This window comes from Mixophyes fleayi, chromosome 8 (assembly GCF_038048845.1).
Source record: "Mixophyes fleayi isolate aMixFle1 chromosome 8, aMixFle1.hap1, whole genome shotgun sequence".
Lineage (NCBI taxonomy): Eukaryota > Metazoa > Chordata > Amphibia > Anura > Limnodynastidae > Mixophyes > Mixophyes fleayi.
In genome coordinates this window covers 140,493,772-140,506,973 of record NC_134409.1, presented here as the reverse complement: position 1 = coordinate 140,506,973, position 13,202 = coordinate 140,493,772, and the positions used below count along the sequence as shown (strand labels likewise).

The 13,202-nt window shown below is 39.1% G+C and overlaps 1 protein-coding gene and 1 long non-coding RNA gene across 6 annotated transcripts in view; one reads left to right on the top strand and one right to left on the bottom strand.

Annotated features, from left to right (window-relative positions):
* LOC142099918 (uncharacterized) overlaps positions 1-13,202 on the bottom strand; it is a 258,835-nt gene that overhangs the window by 176,755 nt on the left and 68,878 nt on the right. The window lies entirely within an intron of this gene.
* SLC38A3 (solute carrier family 38 member 3) overlaps positions 12,272-13,202 on the top strand; it is a 36,423-nt gene continuing 35,492 nt past the window's right edge. Inside the window, exon 1 of the mRNA XM_075183870.1 lies at positions 12,272-12,442. The gene's annotated coding sequence lies outside the window, so the exon portion shown is untranslated. The remainder of the gene's footprint in view (positions 12,443-13,202) is intronic.

Below are 13,202 nucleotides of genomic sequence, written 5' to 3'. Positions count from 1 at the left end.
AGAGAGATATATAGCGGAATAGTAAGGGGGGGAGAGTGATGGGTGCAGGATATTATAGAGAGATATATATAGGAATAGTGAGGAGGGGGAGAGTGATGGATGCAGGATATTATATACAGAGATATAGAGGAATAGTAAGGAGGGGGGGAGTGATGGATGCAGGATATTATATACAGAGATATAGAGGAATAGTGAGGAGGGGGAGAGTGATGGATACAGGATACTATAAACACAGATATAGAGGAATGGTGAGGAGGGGGAGAGTGATGGATACAGGATATTATATACAGAGATATAGAGGAATAGTGAAGAGGGGGAGAGTGATGGGTGCAGGATATTATAGAGAGATATATACAGGAATAGTGAGGAGGGGGAGAGTGATGGATACAGGATATTATAGAGAGATATAAAGCGGAATAGTAAGGGGGGAGAGTGATGGGTGCAGGATATTATAGAGAGATATATAGAGGAATAGTGAGGAGAAAAAGAGTTATGTATGCAGGACATTATAGCGAGATATAAAGAGGAATAGTGAGGAGGGGGAGAGTGATGGATGCAGGATATTATATACAGAGATATAAAGGAATAGTGAGGAGAGGGAGAGTGATGGATTCAGGATGTTATATAGAGAGATATAGAGGAATAGTGAGGAGAGGGAGAGTGATGGATGCAGGATGTTATATACACAGATATAGAGGAATAGTGAGGAGGGGGAGAGTGATAGATACAGGATATTATAGAGAGATATATAGAGGAATAGTGAGGAGGGGGAGAGTGATGGATGCAGGATATTATATACAGAGATATAGAGGAATAGTGAGGAGGGGGAGAGTGATGGATGCAGGATATTATATACAGTGATATAGAGGAATAGTAAGGAGCGGGAGAGTGATGGATACAGGATATTATAGAGAGATATATAGAGGAATAGTGAGGAGGGGGAGAGTGATGGATGCAGGATATTATATACACAGATATAGAGGAATAGTAAGGAGGGGGAGAGTGATAGAAACAGGATATTATAGAGGGTTATATAGAGGAATAGTGAGGAGGGGGACAGTAAAACCCCTTAACGACACAGAAATTATGGGAATGACATATCCACCCATGGTCATGAATGCAAGAAAAACAGTACTCCTGAGTGGGGTTAAGTAAGATGTATTTTTACAGTTTACGTACAATTGTTTCTGTTAAAGTTTACCTGCTAAGTTCAACACAGTGGAGCCAACTATTCAGAAGATTTAACAAATATTCCATCAATCAATTCAATAAGAACCAGTGACATACTGATGCATGAGGCACTAGTGAATTGACAGGCTGCATTCTAAAGTGAATTACAAATAGCTCATATACAGATCTTGAATACCCCACCTTCTACCTAGTTGTTTTCTTGTATAACCTGAGATCAGACAAAAGTCTGGTCTGAGCAGCCATTAGACAATCAGATGTCCTTGGTGCCGGATTCTTGACATAGCTCCTTGGTTAGTTTGTTACACAATAGATGTTGGGTTAATGTTAAACTTTAATTGCCAGATAATAAAGGCTGAAAACAATACATAACACAGGGGGGATTATATTTATACACTGAGACTAAAACAATTAAATATTTCGTGAATGCAAAAACTAACACCAATAACTCTAACTTGCTCAACCCTGATCTTCCATTCATTTTTCTAGCTATCTGAATGCCAGTGATAGCGGCCATACTGATGGAAACACACTACCTGCTCCGGAGTGGCTACTAGACCTAAGTTAAAAGCTGCAAATGTGCTCTAACTGTAGCAACTAATCACAGCACTAGATACGATTAGACAGCGTGTTATAAAATATTCCCTGTTATATCAACAGTGTCATACAGTGTTTCAACATTGAAAACCTGGCAAGTGCGGTGAGGATTGGTGGCACCATCGTGTCACCATGACCCTACAATCTGCTGTGCAATCCCATTTTTGGCATTGCGCAATGTAGGTGGAGGTGCTCTGATGACACCAATCGTGTCACCAAGCCAACCTCCACCCACTTTAATAGTGCAGCGCAACGGGGGAGGAATGGTCGCTCCTTACGTACTATGCTGAGGGGCAAGTAGCCACAGATAAGCCTCTAGGAGGTGTATCTGTTTGGGCTACTTCTTACACGGTGGAAGATCCGTGCCAATGATGACGGACCCTGCTGTGTGTTCAAAAAGAAAATATAAATAAAAAGTTGGTTTTTTTGCTAATATATTAAATAGTCATCTGAGCTGCTGTGACCTCACTAACCCCGCCGTGTCCATTAATCCATACAAAGTCTAAGTGTAAAACTATCATGTGCCCCAATTTGTGCAGTTGTCTCTAGATATCCACCAAGGCTCATGGGTTTGCAGAAAAGGATGCAGTCATTTTCAGTGGAGCTGAACTTTACACAGGCAGAGGGGAGAAGGTGAGTGGAGTGAGGGTGATCTTTGCTTAGTACCATAATGGTTTGCCGAGTATTGCAGAGCACTGTGAAAACAAAATGTCTTCATGCAGAGATATTAATGAGATATTGGGATGGAGAGGGCGTGTCTTTAGGGACGTCCCTTGTTGTGTGGAGAGGGGCATGGCCATTTCCCCTCTGCATTAGGACATGAGTTTGCATACTGTATCTTGTCTGAAATCGCTCTGCGTATGCCCACAAATGTCCCCATCTCATATCTATCTATAGCTCATATCAACCTAGCTATCTCATATCTATATATTTATCTATCTCATAGCTATCTACAGTCAGGTCCATAAATATTGGGACATCGACACAATTCTCATATTTTGGGCTCTATACACCACCACAATGGATTTGAAATGAAACAAACAAGATGTGCTTTAACTGTAGGCGTTCAGCTTTAATTTGAGGGAATTTACATCCAAATCAGGTGAACGGTGTAGGAATTACAACGGTTTCTATATGTGCCTCTCACCTTTTAAGGGACCAAAAGTAATGGGACAAACTAAACAATCCTACATCAAACTTTCACTTTTTTATACTTTGTTGCAAATCCTTTGCAGTCAATTACAGCCTGAAGTCTGGAAGGCATAGACATCACCAGATGCTGGCTTTCATCCCTGGTGTTGCTCTGCCAGGTCTCTATTGCAAATGTCTTCAGTTCCTGCTTGTTCTTGGGGCATTTTCCCTTCAGTTTTGTCTTCATCAAGTGAAATGCAGCTCAATCGGATTCAGGTCAGGTGATTGACTTGGCCATTGCATAACATTCCACTTTTTAGCCTTAAAAAACTCTTTGGTTGCTTTTGCAGTATGCTTCGGGTCATCTGCACTGTGAAGCGGCGTCCAATGAGTTCTGAAGCATTTGAATGAATATGAGCAGATAATATTGCCCAAAACACTTCAGAATTCATCCTGCTGCTTTTGTCAGCAGTCACATCATCAATAAATACAAGGGAACCAGTTCCATTGGCACCATACATGCCCACGCCATGACACTACCACCACCATGGTTCACTGATGATGTGGTATGTTTTGGATCATGAGCAGTTCCTTTCCTTCTCCATACTCTTCTCTTCCCATCACTCTGGTACAAGTTAATCTTTGTCTCATCTGTCCATAGGATGTTGTTCCAGAACTGTAATGGCTTTTTTAGATGTTGTTTGCCAAACTCTAATCTGGTCTTCCTGTTTTTGTGGCTCACCAATGGTTTACATCTTGTGGTGAACCCTCTATATTCACTCTTGAGAAGTCTTCTCTTGATTGTTGACTTTGACACATATACACCTACCTCCTGGAGAGTGTTCTTGATTTGGCCAACTGTTGTGAAGGAGTTTTTCTTCACCAGGGAAGAAATTATCCTGTCATCCACCACAGTGTTTTCCGTGGTCTTCCGGGTCTTTTGGTGTTGCTGAGCTCTCCGGTGCGTTCTTTCTAAGAATGTTCCAAACAGTTGATTTGGCCACACCTAATATTTTTGCTATCTCTTTGATGGGTTTGTTTTGATTTTTCAGCCTAATGATGGCTTGTTTTACTGATAGTGACAGCTCTTTGGATCTCATATTGAGAGTCGACAGCAACAGATTCCAAATGCAAATGTCACACCTAGAATCAACTCCAGACCTTTTACCTGCTTAATTGATGATGAAATAACGAGGGAATAGCCTACACATGTCCAAGAAATAGCTTTTGAGTCGATCGTCCCATTACTTTTGGTCCCTTAAAAAGTGGAAGGCACATATAGGAACCGTTGTAATTCCTACACCGTTCACCTGACTTGGATGTAAATACCCTCAAATTAAAGCTGAAAGTCTGCAGTTAAAGCAAATCGTGTTTGTTTCATTTCAAATCCATTGTGGTGGTGTATAGAGCCCAAAATATGAGAATTGTGTCGCTGTCCCAATATTTATGGACCTGACTGTATATTTCTTCTATCTATCTATCTATCTTCCATCTATCTATCTATTTATCTATCTAGTGTCGGACTGGGTCATGAAGGGCCCACCGGGAGCATGCAATGGTAGGGGCCCATGAAATATTATGAGCATGACAATGAAAGGATGTGGTCAGTCACCAGAGAGGCGAGGCTAGCATCCGTGACTAGCCCACGAAATAAAGATTATATTTTCTTTTGCTACTACAGTAACTCCTCAGCTCAGCACCATTTCTTCCAATTAAACAGTTTTTTCAAATCTTACGCTGCTGGTCTTAAGTCTGCGACGTGATGTCAGCTCGGCAGTAGAAGATTTGAAAACAAGTGGATGTAGCAGCGTAGCGTTGATGAGTTTCAGTGGCATTCCGACCCCCGCCCACTTCTCTTTATGTAGTTCCATGCAGCTTCTATTGATTTTTACTGTTGTCTGTTAAACCAACATTGTTTGTAGTTTTGCTCAATTAATTTGTTTGCATCTATAAGCAATATATATATTGCAATCGGGTTGCTTTTTTGTAATCTGTTTTGTATACGGTTTGAATATAAAGAGTTTAAAAACAAAAAAGGAAATATCGCCAATGCCTCAGGATATTTAGGGTTAGCAAGGTGGCTAAAACTATTCTCACAGGCCTTCACGTAGGAGGAGGCCTCACTAATTCAGTAAGGGATACTCATGCAGATTATAAGGGAGTCCTCTCCTTGCCAGTTTCACTAAACTCCAGCTTTGGGTGATAGTTCTCAGGACATAAGTACACAGGGCAGGTTTGTAGGCAAATAAAGTACCAGATCTCTCACAGGACAAATATTGGCAATATGGGGTTCCACCTCCTCCTACTCTGTTTGGGTGCCTATGAGTGAACTCTCCTTAAGGCTGAATATTTCTGACTTACTGGTAAAACAGTTCCCTCATTCTGTGTACCTACACCTAAGTGTATATTCCAGTGCAGGTAAGTATCATTTTACAGGTGCCGCTACTCACTCATTTGCTGGCCCTCCTGGTCTTGGTAAGACTCAAATAAAAGTGGTCTCTTCTTCGCTTTTAAAACACTTCCCACATTCAGAGTAGAGTCTGTTCAGGCTTAGGATGTCTGTACCTCCAGTCTTAGCCTCAAAGTGGAAGTCACAGTCTATCTTTCAGACAGGCTGCCTCTATAAAGGAAACACCACTTTACACTTAACTCATCTGGCTGTATGCAAACAGAGCTTCCCCTGTGCCCCTGTGTATGTCTGTCTCTCTTACTGGTTTCCCTTGCTGTGTCACCTGATTCTGTCTCAGGTTCCATCGGCTGCCCCCCTCTAGCACAAGCTATGGGATGATGCCAGCTCCCCTCCCTGGCAGTGCATTTCTAGAACCAAAACTTGAGGTACATAGAGGTCCTTCTGGACAGGTTTAGATGAAAAAGTTAAATTAAATCAAGCCATTCTGGCTTTTTTAGACTACTCCTTCTGCAGGGCTTTTACATCCGGTTTTAAGTGGGATCCCTTTTCCATTAACAATGTTGTCCCCGTTTCTCATCATTTTTGCATCAGTAATAGAACCTCTCTCTGAAACCCTTACTTCCAATTAAGAATAGACAGGGCCATAACTAGGGCTGTGCGATAGGGGCGACCGCCCTGGGCGAACTGCTGATGGGGGCTGCAGTTTAGGAATATTTTTGGTTAATTTGGTTAAAATTGAGTGCTAGGGGGCGGCATTAGTTTTTCTCGCCCCAGGGGCTAGAATTCTAAGTTACGGCTCTGAGAATAGAGGACATAAAGATAGAGCAGGTCCAACATAAAATCAAGATGTTTGCAGAGGATATTATCTTATCAATTTCTCACCCTTTAATAAGGCATTACAAATCTATTTAGGAATAAGTTAGCTTATCCTGTAGAATAATTTTAATGCTCTCATTAACAATATAAAGATGGACCATCACCAAAACACTAGAACAAAGTTATTATGGGCTGGTAGTCAATGCTTTGCCTAGAAAAAATTATATATAGTTATCATTATAATAGCATAATTTTTCTGCTCTTAGTTTCAGATAATGTCCTTAATTCTCAGCAAAAGTTTATATAATTTTTTATGTAGGTTAAAAAAAAGGACATAAAAAGAGTACATAAATTGATAATGGCTATGGGTTTGCACCTAAGGGGCTGTTACTTCAGATGAAATTAAGGTGTGATAGGAAGATATCAGAAATATATAGGTTTCCATGTAGACTGTATGCTCCCCTTGGATTCCAACATGTACTACCATGTGCACAATTCTTTAGTGTAATAACTTCAATGCAGTGTCTCATACACAACCTCTCTCATATACACACACGTCTCATATACATTAACTTCCAGTCCCTCCCATACACACATATCTCATACACACTTACAGTCCTTCTCTCAAACACACACTGACATTTCTCACACTCATACACACACACTGACACACAAACATACATATTTACCTCCTCATGCTGTGCTTACCTCCAGCATCCTCCAAGGCTCAGACAGTGTTGGTTGGGGGATTGGCTGTGCTCTGATTGGCTGAATGACGTCATTCAGTCAATCACAGCACAGCAGAGGTTAGAAGGAGGAGACAAGGAAACTACTCAGTATTATAACATGGTACTGCTCCAATCTGTGGGGTCCCCAGGACTAGTGCACGCTGCCTCTGGGTACACATATTGGGCCCCACTCCTTAGTGAAAGCGTATGGGGCCTTAACACAGTGTGGCCCATCTGTGATTTCCCCGGTGGCCCAGTCCCACCCTGTATCTATCTATCTCATACCTATCTGTCAGGATGCCTAGTATGAACACCACGTAGAGTAATGTAAATGAAACAGGGCGGTTTAATTAACCACGGGACATACAGGTAAAATTGATATGTAGGAAATAAAAAGGTAGATAACACGACTGGATTGCAAGATTGAGCTGAAAAGATTGTGAGCTGGTTACCAGGCAAGTGAGGTGATCTGCAGGCACACAGAGTCCATATGTTCAGACAAGCTGGGAAGCTTGTAGCTGGATGCCAGGCATGTGAGATGATCAAGGAGTCAGCCAGGATCAGAATACAGAAGTTTTTCAAAGAGAACAGCAAAAGAACTTGATGAACTGGCTCAGATTGTTGGGAAAGGCAGTCTCTTAAAAGCCAGACACAGGTGATTGGGATCTAAGAGTAATGATAAAAGCATAACTCCTTGCAGGCAGGATCAGATGAAGGCAATGCAACCTCTATAAAGGAGATACTGAACTGCAGCCAGAGGCAGATCGTGACACTATCTTTTTTATATATATATATATATATATATATATATATATATATATATATATATATCAAACTCATATCAAGCTTTCACATCTATCTATCTATCTATCTATCTATCTATCTATCTATTTATCTAACTTATCTCTCTCTCTCTCTCTCTATCCCATACCTATCTCATTCATATCTATCTATTTATCTAACTCATATCTATATATCTCATGTCTAACTCATCTCTTTCTCTCTCTCTCTCTCTCTCTCTCTCTATTTATCTCTATCTATCTACCTATCCCATATCTATCTATCTATCTATCTCATATATATCTATCCATCTATCTATCTATCTCATATATATCTATCTATCTAACTAATATTTCTTTCTCTATCTTTCTAACTCATATCTATCTATCTATTTATCTATCTATCTAACTCATCTCTCTCTCTATCCCATATCTATCTAATTCATATCTATCTATTTATCTAACTCATATCTATATATCTCATGTCTAACTCATCTCTCTCTATTTATCTCTATCTACCTATCCCATATCTATCTATCTATCTATCTATCTATCTATCTATCTATCTATCTATCTATCTATCTATCCATCTAGCTATCTCTTCTCTATCTATCTACCTATTTATCTAACCCATAGCTATCTATCTATCTATCTATCTATCTCATATATTCTCTATCTAACTCATATCTATCTATCTATCTATCTATCTATCTATCTATCTATCTATCTATCTATCATATATCTATCCATCTATCTACATAGTAACATAGTAACATAGTTGATGAGGTTGAAAAAAGACACCAGTTTATCAAGTTCAACCTATTTGGGATCTCCTGCGATCCTGCACTTATATTTGAAATTGATCCAGAGTAAGCAACCGCCAATCTGTTTCAATTGTGAAAATCCCCCCAGACTCAATATTGCAGTCCTATTTTTACCATATATCCATTACTATCCTACATTTTAATTAACGGTCGTATCCCTGGATACACCTTTCCACTAAAAATTTGTCTAACCCTTTCTTAAACATATCTATTGAATCTGCCATCACAACCTTCCCTGGCAATGAATTCCATATCTTGACTGCCCTTACTGTAAAGAACCCCTTCCTTTGCTGGTTGTGAAATTTCCTCTCCTCTAACCTTAGAGGGTGACCACGTGTCCTTTGTATAGTCCTTGGGGTAAAAAGTTCCCATGAAAGTTCTCTGTATTGACCCCTAATGTATTTGTACATAGTAATCATATTTCCCCTTAGACGCCTCTTTTCTAAAGTAAACATGCCTAAACTGGCTAACCTTTCCTCATAACTTAATGACTCCATACCCTTTATCAATTTTGTCGCCCTTCTCTGAACCCTTTCTAGTTCCAAATTATCTTTTTTATAGAGTGGTGCCCAGAACTGTACTGCATATTCAAGATGAGGTCTTACCAACGATTTATACAGTGGCAAAATTACACTGTCTTCCCTTGCATCTATGCCCCTTTTTATGCATGCCAATACTTTGTTTGCCCTTGCAGCTGCTGCTTGACATTGAGCACTATTGCTAAGTCTACTGTCTACGAGCACTCCCAAATCCTTTTCCATTATAGATTCTCCTAAATTAATTACATTTAATTTATAGATTGCGTTCTTGTTTTTGATCCCTGAATGCATAACCTTACATTTATCTGTGTTAAACCTCATATTCCATTTGGCCGCCCAATCCTTCAGTTTATTTAAGTCCCTCTGTAGAGAAGTTACATTTTGCTCTGATTTTATTACCTTACAGAGTTTAGTGTCACCTGCAAAAATAGAAACTTTACTCTCTAAACCATCACCAAGGTCATTAATGAATATATTAAAAAGGAGTGGCCCCAGCACGGAACCTTGAGGTACTCCACTTAAGACTTTTGACCAATTAGAAAATGTTCCATTTATCACAACTCTCTGTTCCCTATTCTCTAACCAGTTTTAGATCCAAGTACAAATGTTGATTCCTAGACCCAGTTCCCTAATTTTGTAAACCAACCTCTATCTATCTATCATATATATATATATATATATATATATATATATATATATATATATATATATATATCTAACTCATATTCTTACTCTATCTTTCTAACTCATATCTATCTATCTATCTATCTAACTCATCTCTCTCTCTATCCCATATCTATCTAATTCATATCTATCTATTTATCTAACTCATATCTATATATCTCATGTCTAACTCATCTCTCTCTATTTATCTTTATCTACCTATCCCATATCTATCTATCTAGCTATCTCTTCTCTATCTATCTATCTAACCCATAGCTATCTATCTATATATCTATCTATCTCATATATTCTCTCTCTATCTAACTCATATCTATCTATTTATCTATCTATTTATCTAACCCATATCTATCTATCTATCTATCTATCTATCTATCTATCTATCTCTATCTAACTCATATCTATCTATCTCTATCTAATTCATATCTATCTATCTATCTATCTATCTATCTATCTATCTCTATCTAACTCATATCTATCTATCTCTATCTAATTCATATCTATCTATCTATCTATCTATCTACCTATTCCATAGCTATCTATCTCATATATGTCTATCTATCATAAAAATGGTAGCTTCCAGTTTCTGTAGGAAATTGATGTACTTATAAAATGAACCCCTCTAAATGAAAAAAAAATTGATCTTTAGTTATTAAATGCAGTCAAATCCCCAGATATTGGAAATCTATTACTGTATTGAACATTTAATCTGACCTGTACATTGATCTTGCTGCAATTTCTGTAGGTTTTTTTTGTATTGTTTGTTGTTTAATTTATTCACAACACTTTAGTGGACATGATAAACATCCTAAAAACCAGATTATGGATCCCCAGTATGGTCTCAAAAACAACAACAACAATAATAATAATAATAATAATAATAATAATAATAATAATAATAATGATATATAGTTTCAGTACATATATATATATATATATATATCTATATCTATATATATATATATATATATATATATATATATATATTTATATATATACAAAGTAGCAAACTGTCCTACATCATATATGTTTGTTCAGATGAAATAGGTGTTGAAGAAACAGAAATCTGGTAACTCACAATTTTGTCTAAGAACACAGCCATGAATAAAGAATGGTACCAAAACATCCTCCAAAAGCAACTTCTCCCAACCATCCAAGAACAGTTTGGTGATGAACAATGCCTTTTCCAGCATGACAGAGCACCTTGCCATAAGGCAAAAGTGATAACTAAGTGGCTCGGGAATCAAAACATCGAAATTTTGGATCCATGTCCAGAAAACTCTCCAGACCTTAATCCCATTGAGAACTTGTGGTCAATCCTCAACAGGCAGGTGGACAAACAAAACACAAAAATTCTGACAAACTCCAAACATTGATTAGGCAAGAATGGGCGGCCATCAGTCAGTATGTGGCCCAGAAGTTGATTGACATCATGCCAGGGCGAATTGCAGTGGTCTTCAAAAAGAAGGGTCAACACTGCAAATATTGACTCTTTGTATAAACTTAATGTAATTGTCAATAAAAGCCTTTGACACCTATGAAATGCTTGTAATTTTACTTCAGTATAACATAGCAACATCTGAAAAAAAGGTCTAAAAACACTTTAGCAGCAAACTTTGTGAAAACCAATATGTGTGTCAGTCTCAAAATTTTTGCCCATGACTGTACACACTTAGAAATTAGAATATGACATGACTCAAATTTAAGAGAATCTAGTTTATTCTATACTTAAATAACAGTGTTAGCATAAGGGAATGCACTCATATTGTGAACATAGCTCAGAGGTGAGTTGATCCAGCAATGGCTGCCCACCCTCGAAGCCCCCATATGCGCAGAAAATCCCCATTTGTCAATTTCTTGTTCTGCCCTTGAAACAAGCCCAAAATGTTTTACAATAATATTTTAAAATGCAGACAGGGATGAACCCAGAGGACAATACATAGTACATAATACTGACATACAGAAACTTGTAGAATATCATATCATATTATTATAGGTGATCATGGGTAAGCCGGTCATTCCACTGCCTGACATTAAAACCACTAACAAGTGAAGTGCATAACATTGATTATCTCATTACAATGGCACATATCAGAGGGTGGGATATATTAGGCATGTGTTGGAAGCCGGAAAAATGGGCAAGTGTAAGGATCTGAGCGACTTTCACAAGGGCCAAATTGTTATGGCTAGATGACTGGATCAGAGCATCTCCAAAACGGCAGGTCTTGTGGGGTGTTCCCGGTATGTGGGGAGTAACATAGATATAAAATTGCACTAAGCCTGTCCAAGATTAGGGAGTAAGAGGTTCAGCAGCAGCTCTCCTCCTGCAGATGTCGGTTATGAATACATTTGTGGAGAGTTCTATCTATACAATAACATGACCATAGTTTTATCTTTTTGGCTTGAAAGGGAAGGGGGGGCACAGTTGGGTTGGAAAGGAGAGGGTAAAGAGTGAGAGTGAGCACATACGTGCTAAGAAGAGTGTGAGAGAGTAACAAAGTGCCTCTTTCATGCCTGATTCCCTGGACCCGGTCCCTTCCCACCCCCTGGAATAGGGGGGAGGCGCCACGGCCACACTAATCATTAACTGAGCGGCCACACTCAGTGCCGGACCTTTAAATCCACTCCTCAGCCTCATCCTGCATTAACCCAGCACACTGTGCACCTCTCTCCCCGGTGGTCTTTGCCCACACACACACACACACACACACACATCTGGCCGCAGCAGAAGGAAACTTATCCGGCACATGTAAGTACTAGTTGCCCCCAATACTGTTTTGTGTGTATATATAGCTGCATATGGTCAGACTATGGTGCCATGAGGACTGTGCACACTGCCCTAACCCAGCGCTGCCGCTGGTATATATGTGTGTATATAATATAGAGATCCAAGTCCCACTGCTCTACGCTTACTTCCTATTGCAGATGAATCAAAGGGAATTATTTCTAACACAATTCAATTGTGTTGTCCTCGTGTGATGTTTCGAGGCTGCAGAATCTGTAATAGGGAAATCATTTGCCCAATTATATGACAGTCTCCGTATCTCTGGGACTAGCTGTGTTATGTGATGAATACTCACACGGGCACAATCAGTAGTAAGACATGCTGGGTCTGTAGCACCCAGGTAACTTACTAGCTGCGGTGTCTCCATTCACTTTAGGAATTGCTATAAAAACCTGAGGTTATGTAATTCTGTGCCCTGTGGATGTCACGGCTATAAAATGTAATGCAATAAACCTAGCTCACGTTCTTTTTTTACAACCTACACTTCAAATTCATAAAGGTGTGCAGGGAAATATTGGGTGTGTAATATGTAGCTGGGGTGTAAGTCACCTTTGGATGTATTGAAGTCACATTTGTTTTGGTTTTTGGTCTGAAAATCCTGTAGATTGTAAACTCCTGTGATCAAGAACCTCTCCAACATTCGTATTGGTCTGTATACAGCACTATGGAATATGCTGGCGCTATGGAAATGAACACATAGGGTATGCCATAGATTGTAACATTT